Here is a 23,323-nt window from a genome sequence, read left to right as displayed (position 1 = left end):
AGGCCGACACTTCTCTCCTAAAGACTCCTCAACGTGTACACTAGATGCCATGCCCAGTCCTGGCCTAGATGTGGATGACACGTGTTTTATTCATGTTGTTGACATACATGTGGTGTCAATGTAGGAGCGCTGGAGCGTGGCAGGCTGCAATGTCTGCAGACACACACACACACACACACACACACACACACACACACACACACACACACACACACACACACACACACACACACACACACACACACACCCTCAATCAACCCCTCACCCAGGGTCTGCACCAGCAGTCATTTGTGTGCCGTTTCTTCTTTGTGTTACATTTGATTGTTTTTCTAAGACTATACTTTAAAGCCCAATTCAGTCACTTTCTTGTTATCATTACTAATGTACTGCAAAATACTGTGAAATACAATAATTTGATCAAATAAAAAAGGATACACCCCATTAGAAAATAAATAAAAAATAATATTATACATAGCATAATAGTGTGAGAGTCCAGTCCATAGTGGATCTAACATAATAGTGTGAGAGTCCAGTCCATAGTGGATCTAACATAATAGTGTGAGAGTCCAGTCCATAGTGGATCTAACATAATAGTGTGAGAGTCCAGTCCATAGTGGATCTAACATAATAGTGTGAGAGTCCAGTCCATAGTGGATCTAACATAATAGTGTGAGAGTCCAGTCCATAGTGGATCTAACATAATAGTGTGAGAGTCCAGTCTATAGTGGATCTAACATAATAGTGAGAGTCCAGTCCATAGTGGATCTAACATAATAGTGTAAGAGTCCAGTCCGTAGTGGATCTAACATAATAGTGTGAGAGTCCAGTCCATAGTGGATCTAACATAATATTGTGAGAGTCCAGTCTATAGTGGATCTAACATAATAGTGTGAGAGTCCAGTCCATAGTGGATCTAACATAATAGTGTAAGAGTCCAGTCCGTAGTGGATCTAACATAATAGTGTGAGAGTCCAGTCCATAGTGGATCTAACATAATAGTGTGAGAGTCCAGTCCATAGTGAAACTAACATAATAGTGAGAGTCCAGTCCATAGTGGATCTAACATAATAGTGAGAGTCCAGTCCATAGTGGATCTGACATAATAGTGAGAGTCCAGTCCATAGTGGATCTAACATAATAGTGTGAGAGTCCAGTCCATAGTGGATCTAACATAATAGTGAGAGTCCAGTCCATAGTGGATCTAACATAATAGTGAGAGTCCAGTCCATAGTGGATCTGACATAATAGTGTGTGAGTCCATTCCATAGTGGATCTAACATAATAGTGTGAGAGTCCAGTCCATAGTGGATCTAACATAATAGTGTGAGAGTCCAGTCCATAGTGGATCTAACATAATAGTGAGAGTCCAGTCCATAGTGGATCTGACATAATAGTGTGTGAGTCCAGTCCATAGTGGATCTAACATAATAGTGAGAGTCCAGTCCATAGTGGATCTAACATAATAGTGTGAGAGTCCAGTCCATAGTGGATCTAACATAATAGTGTGAGAGTCCAGTCCATAGTGGATCTAACATAATAGTGAGAGTCCAGTCCATAGTGGATCTAACATAATAGTGAGAGTCCAGTCCATAGTGGATCTGACATAATAGTGTGTGAGTCCAGTCCATAGTGGATCTAACATAATAGTGAGAGTCCAGTCCATAGTGGATCTAACATAATAGTGAGAGTCCAGTCCATAGTGGATCTAACATAATAGTGTGAGAGTCCAGTCCATAGTGGATCTAACATAATAGTGAGAGTCCAGTCCATAGTGGATCTAACATAATAGTGAGAGTCCAGTCTATAGTGGATCTGACATAATAGTGTGTGAGTCCATTCCATAGTGGATCTAACATAATAGTGTGAGAGTCCAGTCCATAGTGGATCTAACATAATAGTGTGAGAGTCCAGTCCATAGTGGATCTAACATAATAGTGTGAGAGTCCAGTCCATAGTGGATCTAACATAATAGTGTGAGAGTCCAGTCCATAGTGGATCTAACATAATAGTGAGAGTCCAGTCCATAGTGGATCTAACATAATAGTGAGAGTCCAGTCTATAGTGGATCTGACATAATAGTGTGTGAGTCCATTCCATAGTGGATCTAACATAATAGTGTGAGAGTCCAGTCCATAGTGGATCTAACATAATAGTGTGAGAGTCCAGTCCATAGTGGATCTAACATAATAGTGAGAGTCCAGTCCATAGTGGATCTAACATAATAGTGAGAGTCCAGTCCATAGTGGATCTAACATAATAGTGTGAGAGTCCAGTCCATAGTGGATCTAACATAATAGTGTGAGAGTCCAGTCCATAGTGGATCTAACATAATAGTGTGAGAGTCCAGTCCATAGTGGATCTAACATAATAGTGTGAGAGTCCAGTCCATAGTGGATCTAACATAATAGTCAGAGTCCAGTCCATAGTGGATCTAACATAATAGTGTGAGAGTCCAGTCCATAGTGGATCTAACATAATAGTGTGAGAGTCCAGTCCATAGTGGATCTAACATAATAGTGTGACAGTCAAGTCCATAGTGGATCTAACATAATAGTGTGACAGTCCAGTCCGGAAATTTACCGGAAACTTCCCACCCCTTTGCAACCCTAATCTGGATATGTATTGGTATAGTTTCCTAGCCCCGCCCTGTCATACAATACTGAAAGCAACGCAGTGTAGTTACAATACCGAGGTTACACACCAATGATTAAAAGTGAGAACCGTAACAATCTAAATCCGTCCTATAGGACTCCTCCAGTCCGACTTGTTCCCCTGGCCTAACTCTCTCCCGGCGCACGTCAGGCTGGCGGTGGTCTCGTACAGAAGCAGGTCATGTGACAGGCGGCGACGTGACATTGAGAAGCCAAATTGCCGCCAACGTGTGCGTCTCGGCCTCGGGTGTCACACACTGTCATCGTCCACACGCCGACAAACAAAAGAGGCCGCGCGCAATTTATGTCCCCTGCCGCCGCCGCCGTGACCCGTCGGGACCCCCGGCGGGGGGGGGAGGGCTTTCTTATCTTAAACTCTAACCTCGAGCTGACATCCGCGGTAGCCCCTCCCCCCCTACACCCGAGATAACGTTGTAGTCTCGATAAGCACAGACTGGAAGTGACTTCCTGGGATGTAAGTCCACACTGGTGGGTCGTTCTTCGTTTTGGCGGCTTGAAATAAAATCACGTCCACACTAGGGTTAGGGTTAGGGTTAACCCCTAACACTAACCCTAACCATACCGCTACTAGTATAGTATCATGGTACTATTGAATCAAGAACTGTACTATACTCTGTTCGAAAAGTACCGGTTCCCACCGGGCTCGTCGTGACATTGCTGGTTTTACGAGCAGAGGAGCATGTTCGGCAGCGCGCACACACAGAGTACTTACAAGCAGACACAGTGTGTAGACAGAAAAGGGAGAATGGAACGCGTTTTGGCGTAAAAAGTAAAGATAAAGGTGAAGTTATAACACTGAAACACCCTCAGGAAGAGCTGCTTTATTAAGACATGGCTAGCCAGCTAGCGGCTAACGTTCATTCGCAGTGTTTTAGCTACTTCTAAATCACTAATCCTGGCCTCCATGGCGACAAATAAAGTAAGTTTCTTACAAGTATCATTATCACTGCAGGACGAGGAATAGCTAAACATGCTTCACTACACACCGTAGGAGGATACAATAGCTCACTAGCATCATAATGTAAACAAACAACATGGGTGGATCTACACCTGGCATCCACTGTGATGATACTAAGTGCAATAGTCGATACTACTATGATTACATCGATATTTTTTAATCGTCACAAAATCTTTTTCCCTTTTTAAAAAAATTCATATTATGTTTATAAAGTCAGTAAATACGTCCCTGGACACATGAGGACTTTGAATATGACCAATGTATGATCCTGTAACTACTTGGTATCAGATCGATACCTAAATGTGTGGTATCATCCAAAACTAAAGATGTCCGATAATATCGGTCTGCCGATATTATCGGCCGATAAATGCGTTAAAATGTAATATAGGAAATTATCGGTATCGTTGTTTTTTTTATCAGTATCGGGTTTTTTAAATTTTATTTTTTTAATTAAATCCACATAAAAAACACAAGATACACTTACAATTAGTGCACCAACCCAAGAAAACTCCCTCCCCCATTTACACTCATTCACACAAAAGGGTTGTTTCTTTCTGTTATTAATATTCTGCTTCCTACATGATATATCAATATATATCAATACAGTCTGCAAGGGATACAGTCCGTAAGCACACATGATTGTGCGTGCTGCTGCTCCACTAATAGTACTAACCTTTAACAGTTAATTTTACAAATTTTCATTAATTACTAGTTTCTATGTAACTGTTTTTATATTGTTTTACTTTCTTTTTTATTCAAGAAAATGTTTTTAATTTATTTATCTTATTTTATTTGATTCATTTTTTTAAAAAGTACCTTATCTTCACCATACCTGGTTGTCCAAATTAGGCATAATAATGTGTTAATTCCACGACTGTATATATCGGTTGATATCGGTATCTGTAATTAAAGAGTTGGACAATATCGGCATATCGGATATCGGCAAAAAGCCATTATCGGACATCCCTATCCAAAACTAATGTCAAGTATCAAACAAGAGAATAAGTGATTATTACATTTTAACAGAAGTGTAGACAGAACATGTTAAAACAGAAAACAATGCGACACCTACCCTTTACATCAGTATTGGTTTATTAGGTATTATATTTTATTCTATGACCCTGTAACTACTTGGTATCAGATCGATACCTAAATGTGTGGTATCATCCAAAACTAATGTGAAGTATCAAAGAAGAGAAGAATAAGTGATTATTACATTTGAACAGAAGTGTAGATAGAACATGTTGAAACAGAAAGTAAGCAGATATTAACAGTAAATGAACAAGTAGATTAATAATCCATTTTTACAGCTTGTCATTCATATTTTTGACAAAATAAAAGGTAGATAAATGAATAGTATGTTCACTATTTTATTTTAGGACAAAGTTGTTCTTTGATTGCAATAAGAAACATATGTTTAATGTATCATAAGATTTTTTGTTAAAATAAATCCATAACTGACATTTTGCTTTTTGAGGTCCCTTTTATTTCGAAAAGTATCGAAATACATTTTTACGGAGCCCCTATATCAGGGGTCACTAACGCGGTGCCCGCGGGCACCAGGTAGCCCGTAAGGACCAGATGAGTAGCCCGCTGGCCTGTTCTAAAAATAGCTCAAATAGCAGCACTTACCAGTGAGCTGCCTCTATTTTTTAAATTGTATTTATTTACTAACAAGCTGGTCTCGCTTTGCCCGACATTTTTAATTCTAAGAGAGACAAAACTCAAATAGAATTTGAAAATCCAACAAAATATTTTAAAGACTTGGTCTTCACTTATTTTTTTTTACTTTGCTTCTTGTAACTTTCAGAAAGACAATTTTAGAGAAAAAATACAACCTTAAAAATGATTTTAGGATTTTTAAACACATATACCTTTTTACCTTTTAAATTCCTTCCTCTTCTTTCCTGACAATTTAAATCAATGTTCAAGTAAATTTTTTTTTTTTTATTGTAAAGAATAATAAATACATTTTAATTTAATTCTTCATTTTAGCTTCTGTTTTTTCGACGAAGAATATTTGTGAAATATTTCTTCAAACTTATTATGATTAAAATTCAAAAAAATTATTCTGGCAAATCTAGAAAATCTGTAGAATCAAATTTAAATCTTATTTCAAAGTCTTTTCAATTTCTTTTAAAATTTTTGTTCTGGAAAATCTAGAAGAAACAATGATTTCTTTGTTAGAAATATAGCTTGGTCCAATTTGTTATATATTCTAACAAAGTGTAGATTGGATTTTAACCTATTTAAAACATGTCATCCAAATTCTAAAATTAAACTTAATCAGGAAAAATTACTAATGATGTTCCATAAATTATTTTTTAAATTTTTTCAAAAAGATTCGAATTAGCTAGTTTTTCTCTTCTTTTTTTCGGTTGAATTTTGAATTATAAAATTGAAGATAGACTATGTTTCAAAATGTAATTTTCATTTTTTTCGTGTTTTCTCCTCTTTTAAACCGTTCAATTAAGTGTAAAAATCATTAATTATTAATAATAACATAGAGTTAAAGGTAAATTGAGCAAATTGGCTATTTCTGGCAATTTATTTAAGTGTGTATCAAACTGGTAGCCCTTCGCATTAATCACTACCCAAGAAGTAGCTCTTGCTTTCAAAAAGGTTGGTGACCCCTGGTCTAAAGGGACATGGAGGGAAAAATTTTTTTTATAATTTTTAATTTTTTTTTTAGACATTTTTTAGATATTTCGTGCGCATGAGATACATGCCTAATAAAAAAATAAAAAATAAAATATTTTTTTATTTTTTATGACTTTATAAAAAGTTTCTCGTGCGCACGAGATACATGTCTAAAAAAAATAAAACTAAATATTAAAAAAAACATTTTCCCCATGTCCCTTTAGGGGCTCCATACATTTTGGTACCCGTTGTTGTCTTTTGTTTGTTTTTTTTAGCAAAGAAACAATCTTTAGTATCAGTCATATTGTAAGACGTAGCTCAGAATACTTTAATTAACGCAAATATTACTCTATAGATGAACATGATTCAAAAATATCGGCTATAATTACATTTTTGTTGTGTTTTCATCGTAAACATTCCACAAGGCGGTGCCATATTTCCATGCTCTGACAGTGACCTCACTGGTTTGAATTTTCCCCTCACCTGTGTCACAAAATGTGTAACTTTTAGGCAATATAAAAAATACAGCAATAATTAGGGATGTCCGATAATGGCTTTTTTGCCGATATCCGATATTGTCCAACTCTTAATTACCGATACCGATATCAACCGATACCGATATATACAGTCGTGGAATTAACACATTATTATGCCTAATTTGGACAACCAGGTATGGTGAAGATAAGGTCCTTTTTTTTTTTTTCTTTCTTTTTTTCTTTCCCTTTTTAAAAAAATTAATAAAATAAGATAAATAAATTAAAAACATTTTCTTGAATAAAAAAGAAAGTAAAACAATATAAAAACAGTTACATAGAAACTAGTAATGAATGAAAATGAGTAAAATGAAGTGTTAAAGGTTAGTACTATTAGTGGAGCAGCAGCACGCACAATCATGTGTGCTTACGGACTGTATCCCTTGCAGACTGTATTGATATATATTGATATATAATGTAGGAAGCAGAATATTAATAACAGAAAAAAACAACCCTTTTGTGTGAATGAGTGTAAATGGGGGAGGGAGGTTTTTTGGGTTGGTGCACTAATTGTAAGTGTATCTTGTGTTTTTTATGTGGATTTAATTTTTTTTTTTAAAAACAAAAAAAAAAACCCGATACCGATAACAAAAAAAACGATACCGATAATTTTCGATATTACATTTTAACGCATATATCGGCCGATAATATCGGCAGCCGATATTATATCGGCAGCCGATATTATATCGGCAGGCCGATATTATCCGACATCTCTAAAAAATAAAAAAAATAAAATAAGATAAATAAATTAAAAACATTTTCTTGAATAAAAAAGAAAGTAAAACAATATAAAAACAGTTACATAGAAAATAGTAATGAATGAAATTGAGTAAAATGAAGTGTTAAAGGTTAGTACTATTAGTGGAGCAGCAGCACGCACAATCATGTGTGCTTACGGACTGTATCCCTTGCAGACTGTATTGATATATATTGATATATAATGTAGGAAGCAGAATATTAATAACAGAAAGAAACAACCCTTTTGTGTGAATGAGTGTAAATGGGGGAGGGAGGTTTTTTGGGTTGGTGCACTAATTGTAAGTGTATCTTGTGTTTTTTATGTTGAATTAATTTAAAAAGAAACAAACAAACAAACAAAAAACGATACCGATAACACAAAAACCGATACCGATAATTTCCGATATTACATTTTAAAGCATTTGTCGGCCGATAATATCGGCAGGCCGATATTATCGGACATCTCTAGTAATAATAAGTCATTCCCTCATCTGTGTCACAAAATGTGTAACATTTAGCCAATATAGAGAATACAGTAATAATAAGTCATTATAAAATGCATTAATAAGTATAAAAGTATACAATAAACTACAATAAAAATGTGAGAACAACGACAACCCTTTATAATAATGAACCTGAAAAGTGAATACAAAATAATTACAGTTAAGCTATTATAATAATTAAAAAAAAAATACATATTTTTATATGTAAAATATATATGTATATATTTTTTGGAATAAAAAAAAATCAAGTTAATCCAAATGCTGCTGTTTTCTAGTCCAGTTGGGCGGCACACACGTGCAGGCTGGCACACACGTGCAGGCTGGCACACACGTGCAGGATGGCACACGCGTGCAGGCAGGCACACACGTGCAGGCTGGCACACACGTGCAGGCAGGCACACACGTGCAGGATGGCACACACGTGCAGGCTGGCACACACGTGCAGGCTGGCACACACGTGCAGGCAGGCACACACGTGCAGGCTGGCACACACGTGCAGGCAGGCACACACGTGCAGGCTGGCACACACGTGCAGGCTGGCACACACGTGCAGGCTGGCACACACGTGCAGGCTGGCACACACGTGCAGGATGGCACACGCGTGCAGGCAGGCACACACGTGCAGGCTGGCACACACGTGCAGGCAGGCACACACGTGCAGGCTGGCACACACGTGCAGGCAGGCACACACGTGCAGGCTGGCACACACGTGCAGGCTGGCACACACGTGCAGGCTGGCACACACGTGCAGGCTGGCACACACGTGCAGGATGGCACACGCGTGCAGGCTGGCACACACGTGCAGGCTGGCACACACGTGCAGGCTGGCACACACGTGCAGGATGGCACACGCGTGCAGGCTGGCACACACGTGCAGGCTGGCACACACGTGCAGGCTGGCACACACGTGCAGGATGGCACACGCGTGCAGGCAGGCACACACGTGCAGGCTGGCACAATTGCCCACGCTAAATTTGCACGTGCATTATTGTTTGTTTCAGAGAGGACTGGCTCAGTATTAGATCATTTTTAGAACTTTTAAAAACATTTTTTTTTATCAAGTAATCAATGGCTAGTATGAGTTATACGACGTACTGTAGCTCAGAATAATTACATTTCCACAAATATTACTTTATGGGTGTAATTTATTCTGAAATATTAGCTTTGTTTTAATGTGTTGTTGTTGTGTACTCAGACTTTATTTAAGGAGCACAGCCGTGACATTACTGACTAGCAACTAATGATCTTTTAACCATATGTTTATTACCCAGGCCCCGCCCACAACATTTTCCTCTCTTATGATTGGACCATATACTTTACATTGAAAACATGAAAACACTCCTTTTTGTCAAAAACAACTCGGCACTCCTGTCATAGAGATGATCTTTGACTTGTTTTGCAGTAGATTCCTAAAATCAAATGAGTACTCCTGTCATAGAGATGATCTTTGACTTGTTTTGCAGTAGATTCCCAAAAACAACTCAGCACTCCTGTCATGGAGATGATCTTTGACTTGTTTTGCAGTAGATTCCCAAAAATAACTTAGCACTCCTGTCATGGAGATGATCTTTGACTTGTTTTGCAGTAGATTCCCAAAATCAACTCAGCACTCCTGTCGTAGAGATGATCTTTGACTTGTTTTGCAGTAGATTCCCAAAAACAACTCAGCACTCCTGTCGTAGAGATGATCTTTGAATTGTTGTGCAATATATTCCTAAAAATAACAATGCACTCCTGTCGTAGAGATGATCTTTGACTTGTTTTGCAGTAGATTCCCAAAAACAACTCAGCACTCCTGTCATGGAGATGATCTTTGACTTGTTTTGCAGTAGATTCCCAAAAATAACTTAGCACTCCTGTCGTAGAGATGATCTTTGACTTGTTTTGCAGTAGATTCCCAAAAACAACTCAGCACTCCTGTCATGGAGATTATCTTTGACTTGTTTTGCAGTAGATTCCTAAAAACAACTCAGCACTCCTGTCGTGGAGATGATCTTTGACTTGTTTTGCGGTAGATTCCCAAAAACAACTCAGCACTCCTGTCATAGAGATGATCTTTGACTTGTTTTGCTGTAGATTCCCAAAAACAACTCAGCACTCCTGTCGTAGAGATGATCTTTGACTTGTTTTGCAGTATGCAAGTGAGCACTCCTGTCATAGAGATGATCTCTGATGTTATGTCAGTTACATGCAGAGAGAGGAGGGAGAAGAAAAGCAACAATAACATGACAACATTATCTGCTGGGATGGAAGAAGAACAATAATGGAGGCACAGCCATTGTGACGTCGTAGTAGCTTTCAACACTTTACTGCTTTTAATTACTTACAGTAATTTCTTGAGGGCTTTGGGGAACATCTCCAGACTAATCCGAGATGCGAGCGTTTCTCTCTTTACGGCTAATTCTGCGCTCTAATTAGAAGTATGAGACCGGGCTCGTTTGTCAGGACGCTCTTCCTTCCTGCTGACTTATTTGCCCAATTTGTAGCGGACACGTCCTGCCGCTGTACGTACTGTAAGCGTGAGAGCCTCCCTCGGAATAATTTACGACGCTAACAACGGCGCGCGGGCCGGCGGCCCCCGCGTGCACTCACGCCGCAATCTTTCTCGCTAACTCACCCCCCCCTCACCCTCACCCTCACCCTCCTCGTGTCAGTGTGGCACTTTCACTATTTCTTATTTTATATTCCTCCTTCAGCCCTTTCTTTTTTTAATGAGTGGACTGTTATTAGGGCTATAAATCAGAGCAATGGGTGTGATGTATAATTCACCGTGTGTACTCACCCCCACCACCCCTGCCCCCCAGCGGTGAGGCCACAGTGTATCACTGTCACGGCACACTGCGGCACTGTGTAAATCCACACACATGCAGGCTGCTGGGGGGAAATAACAAAGGTGCACCCTTTAAGCAGAGAACAAGTGAGCGTGCAAAAGTAAAATACACACACGCAGCAAAAGCATGCTATTACAAACACACAACACAGTAACAGAAGCAGCAATCGATGCAGTGACAGGCGCCCTATGGTATGAAAGAGATCCCATTGATCCACACCCTGCGAGCTCTCATCCTCAAAAGGCCATCATTCCATTACTATTGATCCAGTGTGTGTGTGCGTGTGTGCGTGTGTGTGTGCGTGTGTGTGTGTGTGTGTGTGTGTGTGTGTGTGTGTGTGTGTGTGTGTGTGTGTGTGTGTGTGTGTGTGTGTGTGTGATGCATTCAAAGGGGTGGGGGCTCTGAGAGAGAGAGAATGAGGCGCAGCCGACGGAGGACTCATAAAAATCGACCCCGGCCTGAAAGTGATTTCTATAAATGAGGATTTAAATAACAGCCGAGAGACAAAAAGGCTGCTGTTTGTTTCCTTTACTGATGGAAATTTAATTCACCGTCGTCGTTTTATTTATTGGTTTGGACTAGGGATGTCCGATAATATCGGCCGATAAATGCGTTAAAATGTAATATCGGAAATTATCGGTATCGTTTTTTTATTATCGGTATCAGTTTTTTTGTTTTTGTTTTTTTTAATTAAATCAACATAAAAAACACTATATGCCGATAAATCCGTTAAAATGTAATATCGGTATCAGTTTTTTGTTTTTTTTTGTTTTTTTTAAATTAAATCAACATAAAAAACACTATCGGCCGATAAATGCGTTAAAATGTAATATCGGAAATTATCGGTATCGGTTTTTTTATTAACGGTATCAGGGTTTTTTTTGTTTTTTTAAATTAAATCAACATAAAAAACACTATCGGCCGATAAATGTGTTAAAATGTAATATCGGTATCAGTTTTTTTTTTTTTTTTTAATTAAATCAACATAAAAAACACTATCGGCCGATAAATGCGTTAAAATGTAATATCGGAAATTATCGGTGTCGTTTTTTTATTATCGGTATTAGTTTTTTTTAAAAATAATTAAATCAACATAAAAAACACTATCGGCCGATAAATGCGTTAAAATGTAATATTGGAAATTATCGGTATCGGGTTTTTTATTATCGGTATCAGGTTTTTTTTGTTTTTTGTTTTTAATTAAATCAACATAAAAAACACTATCGGCCGATAAATGCGTTAAAATGTAATATCGGAAATTATCGGTATCGGTTTTTTTATTATCGGTATCAGTTTTTTTTTGTGTTTTTTTTAAATTAAATCAACATAAAAAACACTATCGGCCGATAAATGCGTTAAAATGTAATATCGGTATCAGTTTTTTTTTTTTTTTTAATTAAATCAACATAAAAAACACTATCGGCCGATAAATGCGTTAAAATGTAATATCGGAAATTATCGGTATCGTTTTTTTTATTATCGGTATCAGTTTTTTAAATTTTTTTTAATTTAATCAACATAAAAAACACTATCGGCCGATAAATGCGTTAAAATGTAATATCGGTATCAGTTTTTTTTTTTTTTTTTTTTTAAATTAAATCAACATAAAAAACACTATCGGCCGATAAATGCGTTAAAATGTAATATCGGAAAATATCGGTATCGTTTTTTTTATTATCGGTATCAGTTTTTTTTTTTTTTTTTTAATTAAATCAACATAAAAAACACTATCGGCCGATAAATGCGTTAAAATGTAATATCGGAAATTATCGGTATCGTTTTTTTTATTATCGGTATCAGTTTTGTTTTTTGTTTTTTAATTAAATCAACATAAAAAACACTATCGGCCGATAAATGCGTTAAAATGTAATATCGGAAATTATCGGTATCGTTTTTTTTTTTTATCGGTATCAGTTTTGTTTTTGTTTTTTTTAATTAAATCAACATAAAAAACACTATCGGCCGATAAATGCGTTAAAATGTAATATCGGAAATTATCGGTATCGTTTTTTTTATTATCGGTATCAGTTTTTTTTTGTTTTTTTTTAAATTAAATCAACATAAAAAACACTATCGGCCGATAAATGCGTTAAAATGTAATATCGGAAATTATCGGTATCGGTTTTTTATTATCGGTATCAGTTTTGTTTTTTGTTTTTTAATTAAATCAACATAAAAAACACTATCGGCCGATAAATGCGTTAAAATGTAATATCGGAAATTATCGGTATCGGTTTTTTTATTATCGGTATCAGGTTTTTTTTGTTTTTAATTAAATCAACATAAAAAACACTATCGGCCGATAAATGCGTTAAAATGTAATATAGTAAATTATCGGTATCGTTTTTTTTAGTATCAGTATCAGTTTTTTGTTTTTTTTAATTAAATCAACATAAAAAACACTATCGGACAATAAATGCGTTAAAATGTAATATCGGAAATTATCGGTATCGTTTATTATTAGCGTGGTATTATTTCACCATCATTTCTTTGTATTCCTTTCATGAAAAATGCATATATACAAGCAAAAAGTCAGTGTTCAAAAACAAGAAAAAATAAATAAATAATTTGGGATATTTTATTTGAACTAAGCAAAATTATCTGCCAATAGAACAAGAAAATGTGGCTTGTCAAGACTTTCCAAAACAAGTAAAATTAGCTAACCTCAATAAACCCACAAATAGCTTAAAATAAGTATATTCTCACTAATAACAAGTGCACTTTTCTTGGTATGAAAAAAAAGACGTTTTTGCTCAATATGTTGAAAAATATTCTTAAATGAAGTAAATGCTAGTGCCATTATCTTGACATAATGATATGCGATATCCCTTATTTGAGATATTTAATCTTACTTAGATTTTTTTCAGTTTTTGCAGTGCATTTCTTTCAAATATGTTGTTACTCTTGGATGTTTAAAGTCACACGGCCTTCTGTGGTTCTCATCATCAGACGTGAACACAAATAACTTTTGTAAGTCCTTCGGAAGAACTTTATTTCTAGCTTTGAACATCACTAATAGAGTATGCAATTCTACAATGTCTTTTAGTTTGAATAATCCTGCCCTAATGAAGAGTGGTCTCTTTATCCTACTGTAAAAATGATACAAATGACTCTTTTCTAGGGATGTCCGATAATGGCTTTTTGCCGATATCCGATATGGTCCAACTCTTTAATTACCGATATCAACCGATACCGATATCAACCGATATATACAGTCGTGGAATTAACACATTATTATGCCTAATTTGGGCAACCAGGTATGGTGAAGATAAGGTACTTTTTAAAAAAATTAATCAAATAAAATAAGATAAATAAATTAAAAACATTTTCTTGAATAAAAAAAAAAGTAAAACAATATAAAAACAGTTACATAGAAACTAGTAATTAATGAAAATTTGTAAAATTAACTGTTAAAGGTTAGTATTATTAGTGGAGCAGCAGCACGCACAATCATGTGTGCTTACGGACTGTATCCCTTGCAGACTGTATTGATATATATTGATATATAATGTAGGAACCAGAATATTAATAACAGAAAGAAACAACCCTTTATTTATAAACTGCAACATGTACAAACAGCTGAGAAACAATAATCAAAATTAAAGCTGCAAGCAGCATTGGTCGGGTCCGCCTTCTGGCAGGTGCTAGTCCTAGGTGTCCAATACTTTTGTCCAGTGGTAGTCCTGAGTGAGACCTACATAGAGGTTTTTGTTTCGTGTCTCTACGATATTGGTACTGGGAGTTAGAGGAAGTTGTGTCTGAGTTCACATTGTCATTATAGGCTATTGTGTGTATTGAGGCCAAAGAAGGTCTAATCGCAGTTTCGTTGTCATTTTTGGCACCGTAGCAGCGTCAGTGCTGCGGGTCTTTGAAGGCTCGTAAAATCAAAACGGTAGCACTAAATAAAAATCCGTACGCATCTTTTAATCAGAAGGGTTCAATCTCTCTCCTGTAGCAGTTTGAAGCCGAAACGACAAACGGGCTCAGAGGAGATAATGTTTGATGTTTGGTGACCGTTTGGTACAAAAATGTTGTTTTGAAATGGAGATAACAAACTTCCTGTCTATTTTTGCTGAAGGTTGTCAATGTATGAAATGTAGGTCTAAATGAGACCTACGTAGAGGTATTTTTTTCATGTCTCTACGACGTTCCTACCGGAAGTTACAAGCAGTTTTGTCAGAGTTTTCCTCTGAGGAGCAGTTTTTTGTCAGTTTTTTCCAAAAATTATGTAGAGCACAATTTTGAGTTTTGGGGTTCGGTTTTTTTTTTAGATCTTAAATCCCAACTGTCCCAATGTGTGTGAGAAGTTTGGTGAGTTTTGAAGTATTTTAAGGGGGTCAAATTAGAGGTCAAAGACGTAAAAAACAGTGTTTTTAGTAAATTTTGGTCTAAAATGGGAAATTGCCAACTTCCTGTTGGTTTTTGCCCGAAGAAGTGAAATTATGAATTGTAGGTCTAAGTGAGACCTACATACTGGTTTTTGTTTCATGTCTCTACGACCTTCCTAGTGGGAGTTATCGTAGGTTGTCTTCCTAGGGGGCGCTAGAGCGCAATTGTGATTTTTTGGGTTAGGTTTTTTGATTATGTGGTCTGGACTTCTTTTCCAATGTGTGGAAAAAATTTGGTGAGTTTTGAAGCATGTTAAGGGGGGCGAAGTAGTGCGCGACGGTGCGGAAGGAGAATAATAATAATAATTAAAGCTGCAAGCAGCATTGGTCGGGTCCGCCTTTTGGCCGGTGCTAGTCCTAGGTGTCCAATACTTTTGTCCAGTGGTAGTCCTGAGTGAGACCTACATAGAGGTTTTGGTTTCGTGTCTCTACGATATTGGTACTGGGAGTTAGAGGAAGTTGTGTCTGAGTTCACATTGTCATTATAGGGTATTGTGTGTATTGAGGCCAAAGAAGGTCTAATCGCAGTTTCGTTGTCATTTTTGGCACCGTAGCAACTTTAGTGCTGCGGGTCTTTGAAGGCTCGTAAAATCAAAACGGTAGCACTAAATAAAAATCCGTACGCATCTTTTAATCAGAAGGGTTCAATCTCTCTCCTGTAGCAGTTTGAAGCCGAAACGACAAACGCGCTCAGAGGAGATAACGTTTGATGTTTGGTGACCGTTTGGTACAAAAATGTTGTTTTGAAATGGAGATAACAAACTTCCTGTTGATTTTTGCTGAAGGGTGTCAATGTATGAAATGTAGGTCTAAATGAGACCTACGTAGAGGTATTTTTTTCATGTCTCTACGACGTTCCTACCGGAAGTTACAAGCAGTTTTGTCAGATTTTTCCTCTGAGGAGCAGTTTTTTGTCAGTTTTTTTCAAAAATTATGTAGAGCACAATTTTGAGTTTTGGGGTTTGGTTTTTTTTTTAGATCGCAGTTTCCACCAGTCCCGATGTGTGTGAGAAGTTTGGTGAGTTTTGAAGTATTTTAAGGGGGTCAAATTAGAGGTCAAAGACGTAAAAAGGAGTGTTTTTAGTAAATTTTGGTGTAAAATGGGAAATTGCCAATTTCCTGTTGGTTTTTGCCCGAAGATGTGAAATTATGAATTGTAGGTCTAAGTGAGACCTACATACTGGTTTTTGTTTCATGTCTCTACGACCTTCCTAGTGGGAGTTATCGTAGGTTGTCTTCCTAGGGGGCGCTAGAGCGCAATTGTGATTTTTTGGGTTAGGTTTTTTGATTTTGTGGTCTGGACTTCTTTTCCAATGTGTGGAAAAAATTTGGTGAGTTTTGAAGCATGTTAAGGGGGGCAAAGTAGTGCGCGACGGTGCGGAAGGAGAATAATAATAATAATTAAAGCTGCAAGCAGCATTGGTCGGGTCCGCCTTCTGGCAGGTGCTAGTCCTAGGTGTCCAATACTTTAGTCCAGTGGTAGTCCTGAGTGAGACCTACATAGAGGTTTTTGTTTCGGGTCTCTACGATATTGGTACTGGGAGTTAGAGGAAGTTGTGTCTGAGTTCACATTGTCATTATAGGCTATTGTGTGTATTGAGGCCAAAGAAGGTCTAATCGCAGTTTCGTTGTCATTTTTGGCACCGTAGCAGCATCAGTGCTGCGGGTCTTTGAAGGCTCGTAAAATCAAAACGGTAGCACTAAATAAAAATCCGTACGCATCTTTTAATCAGAAGGGTTCAATCTCTCTCCTGTAGCAGTTTGAAGCCGAAACAACAAACGCGCTCAGAGGAGATAATGTTTGATGTTTGGTGACCGTTTGGTACAAAAATGTTGTTTTGAAATGGAGATTACAAACTTCCTGTTGATTTTCGCTGAAGGATGTCAATGTATGAAATGTAGGTCTAGACGAGACCTACATAGAGGTATTTGTTTCATGTCTCTACGACGTTCCTACCGGAAGTTATAAGCAGTTTTGTCTGAGTTTTCCTCTAAAAAGCAGTTTTTTGTCTGTTTTATAAAAAAATTGCTGTAGAGCACAATTTTCAGTTTCGGGGTTCGTTTTTTTTTTGAGATCACAGTTTCTACCAGTCCCAATGTGTGTGCGAAGTTTGGTGAGTTTTGAAGTATTTTAAGGGGGTCAAATTAGAGGTCAAAGACGTAAAAAGCAGCTTTTTTAGTACAAATTTGTCTTGAAGGGGAAATTGCCAACTTCCTGTTGGTTTTTGCCCGAGGATGTAAAATTATGAAATGTAGGTCTAAGTCTGACCTACATACAGGTTTTTGTTTCATGTCTCTACGACCTTCCTAGTGGGAGTTACAGGCAGTTTGGTTTTTTTTTTTCCTAGGGGGCGCTAGAGCGCAATTTTTATTTTTGGGGGTTGGTTTTGTTAATAACTTGCAATTTTCGCAGGTCCTGACTTGTGTGTCAAATTTGGTGAGTTTTGGAGCATGTTAAGTGGGTCAAATTAGCGTTCTTTGTGGGGTCGGTATAATAATAATAATAATTAAAGCTGCAAGCAGCATTGGTCGGGTCCGCCTTCTGGCAGGTGCTAGTCCTAGGTGTCCAATACTTTAGTCCAGTGGTAGTCCTGAGTGAGACCTACATAGAGGTTTTTGTTTCGTGTCTCTACGATATTGGTACTGGGAGTTAGAGGAAGTTGTGTCTGAGTTCACATTGTCATTATAGGCTATTGTGTGTATTGAGGCCAAAGAAGGTCTAATTGCATTTTCGTTGTCATTTTTGGCACCGTAGCAACTTTAGTGCTGCGGGTCTTTGAAGGCTCGTAAAATCAAAACGGTAGCACTAAATAAAAATCCGTATAGAACTTTTAATCAGAAGGGTTCAATCTCTCTCCTGTAGCAGTTTGAAGCCGAAACGACAAACGCGCTCAGAGGAGATAATGTTTGATGTTTGGTGACCGTTTGGTACAAAAATGTTGTTTTGAAATGGAGATAACAAACTTCCTGTTGATTTTTGCTGAAGGGTGTCAATGTATGAAATGTAGGTCTAAATGAGACCTACGTAGAGGTATTTGTTTCATGTCTCTACGACGTTCCTACCGGAAGTTATAAGCAGTTTTGTCTGAGTTTTCCTCTAAAAAGCATTTTTTTCTCTGTTTTATTAAAAAATTGCTCTAGAGCACAATTTTGAGTTTCGGGGTTCGGTTTTTTTTTTAGATCGCAATTTCTACCAGTCCCAATGTGTGTGCGAAGTTTGGTGAGTTTTGAAGTATTTTAAGGGGGTCAAATTAGAGGTCAAAGATGTAAAAAACAGTGTTTTTAGTACATTTTTGTCAAAAAAGGTAAATTGCCAATTTCCTGTTGATTTTCGCCCGAGAATGTGTCATTATGAGTTGTAGGTCTAGAGCAGACCTACATACAGGTTTTTGTTTCATGTCTCTACGACCTTCCTAGTGGGAGTTAGAGGCAGTCTGTTTTTTTTTTTTCCTAGGGGGCGCTAGAGCTCAATTTTGTGTTTTGGGGTTAGGTTTTTATATTAAAGTCTGCTGGCACACTTTTTGGATGTGTGTAAAAAATTTGGTGAGTTTTGAAGTATGTTAAGGGGGTCTAAGTAGTGCGCAAAGCTGCGGAATAATAATAATAATAATAAAGAATAATAATAAAACCTTACAATTTCAATAGGGTCCTTTCGTCCCATTGCAAAAGGACTCCCTTTGGGATTCCTTTTGAAAAGGTCCTGTGCGGACCCTAATAAACATTACAATTTCAATAGGGTCCTTTCGTCCCATTGCAAAAGGACTCCCTTTGGGATTCCTTTTGAAAAGGTCCTGTGCGGACCCTAATAATAATTAAAGCTGCAAGCAGCATTGGTCGGGTCCGCCTTCTGGCAGGTGCTAGTCCTAGGTGTCCAATACTTTTGTCCAGTGGTAGTCCTGAGTGAGACCTACATAGAGGTTTTTGTTTCGTGTCTCTACGATATTGGTACTGGGAGTTAGAGGAAGTTGTGTCTGAGTTCACATTGTCATTATAGGCTATTGTGTGTATTGAGGCCAAAGAAGGTCTAATCGCAGTTTCGTTGTCATTTTTGGCACCGTAGCAGCATCAGTGCTGCGGGTCTTTGAAGGCTCGTAAAATCAAAACGGTAGCACTTAATCATTATCCGTTCGGACGGTTTAATCAGAAGGGTTCAATCTCTCTCCTGTAGCAGTTTGAAGCCGAAACGACAAACGCGCTCAGAGGAGATAATGTTTGATGTTTGGTGACCGTTTGGTACAAAAATGTTGTTTTGAAGGAGGAATAGCAAACTTCCTGTTGATTTTTGCTGAAGGATGTCAATCTATGAAATGTAGGTCCAGGCAAGACCTACATATAGCTATTTTTTTCATGTCTCTACGACGTTACTACCGGAAGTTACAAGCAGTTTTGTCAGAGTTTTCCCCTGAGGAGCAGTTTTTTGTCATTTTTTTCAAAAAATTATGTAGAGCACAATTTTGAGTTTTGGGGTTTGGTTTTTTTTTTAGATCGCAGTTTCTACCAGTCCCGATGTGTGTGAGAAGTTTGGTGAGTTTTGAAGTATTTTAAGGGGGTCAAATTAGAGGTCAAAGACGTAAAAAGCAGTGTTTTTAGTACATTTTTGTATAAAATGGGAAATTGCCAACTCCCTGTTGATTTTCGCCCGAGAATGTGTCATTATGAGTTGTAGGTCTAGAGGAGACCTACATATAGGTTTTTGTTTCATGTCTCTACGACCTTCCTAGTGGGAGTTACAGGCAGTTTGTTTTTTGTTTTTCCTAGGGGGCGCTAGAGCTTAATTTTGTTTTTTGGGGTTAGGTTTTTGTATTAAAGTGGGCTGTACCCGAGTTTGGATGTGTGTAAAAAATTTGGTGAGTTTTGAAGCATGGTAAGGGGGTCAAAGTAGTGCGCAACGGAGCGGAAGAATAATAATAATAATAATAATAATAAAGAATAATAAAACATTACAAATTCAATAGGGTCCTTTCGTCCCATTGCAAAAGGACTCCCTTTGGGATTCCTTTTGAAAAGGTCCTGTGCGGACCCTAATAAAACCTTACAATTTCAATAGGGTCCTTTCGTCCCATTGCAAAAGGACTCCCTTTGGGATTCCTTTTGAAAAGGTCCTGTGCGGACCCTAATAATTAAAGCTGCAAGCAGCATTGGTCGGGTCCGCCTTCTGGCCGGTGCTAGTCCTAGGTGTCCAATACTTTTGTCCAGTGGTAGTCCTGAGTGAGACCTACATAGAGGTTTTTGTTTCGTGTCTCTACGATATTGGTACTGGGAGTTAGAGGAAGTTGTGTCTGAGTTCACATTGTCATTATAGGCTATTGTGTGTATTGAGGCCAAAGAAGGTCTAATCGCAGTTTCGTTGTCATTTTTGGCACCGTAGCAGCATCAGTGCTGCGGGTCTTTGAAGGCTCGTAAAATCAAAACGGTAGCACTAAATAAAAATCCGTCCGCATCTTTTAATCAGAAGGGTTCAATCTCTCTCCTGTAGCAGTTTGAAGCGGAAACGACAAACGGGCTCAGAGGAGATAATGTTTGATGTTTGGTGACCGTTTGGTACAAAAATGTTGTTTTGAAATGGAGATAACAAACTTCCTGTTGATTTTTGCTGAAGGGTGTCAATGTATGAAATGTAGGTCTAAATGAGACCTACGTAGAGGTATTTTTTTCATGTCTCTACGACGTTCCTACCGGAAGTTACAAGCAGTTTTGTCCGATTTTTCCTCTGAGGAGCAGTTTTTTCTCTTTTTTTTCAAAAAATTATGTAGAGCACAATTTTGAGTTTTGGGATTCGGTTTTTTTTTTAGATCACAGTTTCCACCAGTCCCGATGTGTGTGAGAATTTTGGTGAGTTTTGAAGTATTTTAAGGGGGTCAAATTACAGCTCAAAAATCAAAAATGAGTGTTTTTAGTCATTTTTTGTCTTGAAGGGGAAATTGCCAACTTCCTGTTGGTTTTCGCCCGAAGAAGTGAAATTATGAATTGTAGGTCTAACTGAGACCTACATACAGGTTTTTGTTTCATGTCTCTACGACCTTCCTAGTGGGAGTTAGAGGCATTTTTCTTCCTAGGGGGCGCTAGAGAGCAATGTTGATTTTTGGTATTTTTTTTTACCACTAAAGTGTGCTGTACCCGGGGTTTAATGTGTATGTCAAATTTGGTGAGTTTTGAAGCATGTTAAGGGGGGCAAAGTAGTGCGCGACGGTGCGGAATAATAATAAAGAATTAAAGCTGCAAGCAGCATTGGTCGGGTCCGCCTTCTGGCAGGTGCTAGTCCTAGGTGTCCAATACTTTTGTCCAGTGGTAGTCCTGAGTGAGACCTACATAGAGGTTTTTGTTTCGTGTCTCTACGATATTGGTACTGGGAGTTAGAGGAAGTTGTGTCTGAGTTCACATTGTCATTATAGGCTATTGTGTGTATTGAGGCCAAAGAAGGTCTAATCGCAGTTTCGTTGTCATTTTTGGCACCGTAGCAGCATCAGTGCTGCGGGTCTTTGAAGGCTCGTAAAATCAAAACGGTAGCACTAAATAAAAATCCGTACGCATCTTGTAATCAGAAGGGTTCAATCTCTCTCCTGTAGCAGTTTGAAGCCGAAACGACAAACGGGCTCAGAGGAGATAATGTTTGATGTTTGGTGACCGTTTGGTACAAAAATGTTGTTTTGAAATGGAGATAACAAACTTCCTGTTGATTTTTGCTGAAGGGTGTCAATGTATGAAATGTAGGTCTAAATGAGACCTACGTAGAGGTATTTTTTTCATGTCTCTACGACGTTCCTACCGGAAGTTACAAGCAGTTTTGTCAGAGTTTTCCTCTGAGGAGCAGTTTTTTGTCAGTTTTATAAAAAAATTGCTGTAGAGCACAATTTTGAGTTTCGGGGTTCGGTTATTTTTTGAGAGCGCAATTTCTACCAGTCCCGATGTGTGTGAGAAGTTTGGTGAGTTTTGAAGTATTTTAAGGGGGTCAAATTAGAGGTCAAAGATGTAAAAAACAGTGTTTTTAGGACATTTTTGTCAAAAATGGTAAATTGCCAATTTCCTGTTGGTTTTCGCCCGAGGATATACAATTATGAGTTGTAGGTCTTGAGCAGACCTACATACAGGTTTTTGTTTCATGTCTCTACGACCTTCCTAGTGGGAGTTACAGGCAGTCTGTTTTTTTTTTTTCCTAGGGGGCGCTAGAGCTCAATTTTGTGTTTTGGGGTTAGGTTTTTATATTAAAGTCTGCTGGCACACTTTTTGGATGTGTGTAAAAAATTTGGTGAGTTTTGAAGCATGTTAAGGGGGGCGAAGTAGTGCGCAAAGCTGCGGAATAATAATAATAAAGAATAATAATAATAATAATAAAACCTTACAATTTCAATAGGGTCCTTTCGTCCCATTGCAAAAGGACTCCCTTTGGGATTCCTTTTGAAAAGGTCCTGTGCGGACCCTAATAATAAAACATTACAAATACAATAGGTTCCTTTGTAACCAGTACAAAGGACTCCCTGAGGGAGTCCTTTGTACAGGGTACAGGGCGGACCCTAATAATAAAACCTTACAATTTCAATAGGGTCCTTTCGTCCCATTGCAAAAGGACTCCCTTTGGGATTCCTTTTGAAAAGGTCCTGTGCGGACCCTAATTAAAGCTGCAAGCAGCATTGGTCGGGTCCGCCTTCTGGCAGGTGCTAGTCCTAGGTGTCCAATACTTTTGTCCAGTGGTAGTCCTGAGTGAGACCTACATAGAGGTTTTTGTTTCGTGTCTCTACGATATTGGTACTGGGAGTTAGAGGAAGTTGTGTCTGAGTTCACATTGTCATTATAGGCTATTGTGTGTATTGAGGCCAAAGAAGGTCTAATCGCAGTTTCGTTGTCATTTTTGGCACCGGAGCAGCATCAGTGCTGCGGGTCTTTGAAGGCGCGTAAAATCAAAACGGTAGCACTAATCACCACACTTTCGTCAACTTTTAATCAGAAGGGTTCAATCTCTCTCCTGTAGCAGTTTGAAGCCGAAACGACAAACGCGCTCAGAGGAGATAATGTTTGATGTTTTGTGACCGTTTGGTACAAAAATGTTGTTTTGAAATGGAGAT

At 38.0% G+C, this 23,323-nt stretch overlaps 1 protein-coding gene across 1 annotated transcript in view; it reads left to right on the top strand.

The window, feature by feature from the left end:
- Nucleotides 1-23,323, top strand: part of LOC133639441 (lipopolysaccharide-responsive and beige-like anchor protein) — a 71,653-nt gene that overhangs the window by 17,660 nt on the left and 30,670 nt on the right. The gene's annotated exons all lie outside the window — the stretch shown is intronic.

This window comes from Entelurus aequoreus, linkage group LG22 (assembly GCF_033978785.1).
Source record: "Entelurus aequoreus isolate RoL-2023_Sb linkage group LG22, RoL_Eaeq_v1.1, whole genome shotgun sequence".
NCBI classification, from domain to species: Eukaryota; Metazoa; Chordata; class Actinopteri; order Syngnathiformes; family Syngnathidae; genus Entelurus; species Entelurus aequoreus.
This window is presented reverse-complemented; position numbering and strand designations above follow the sequence as displayed.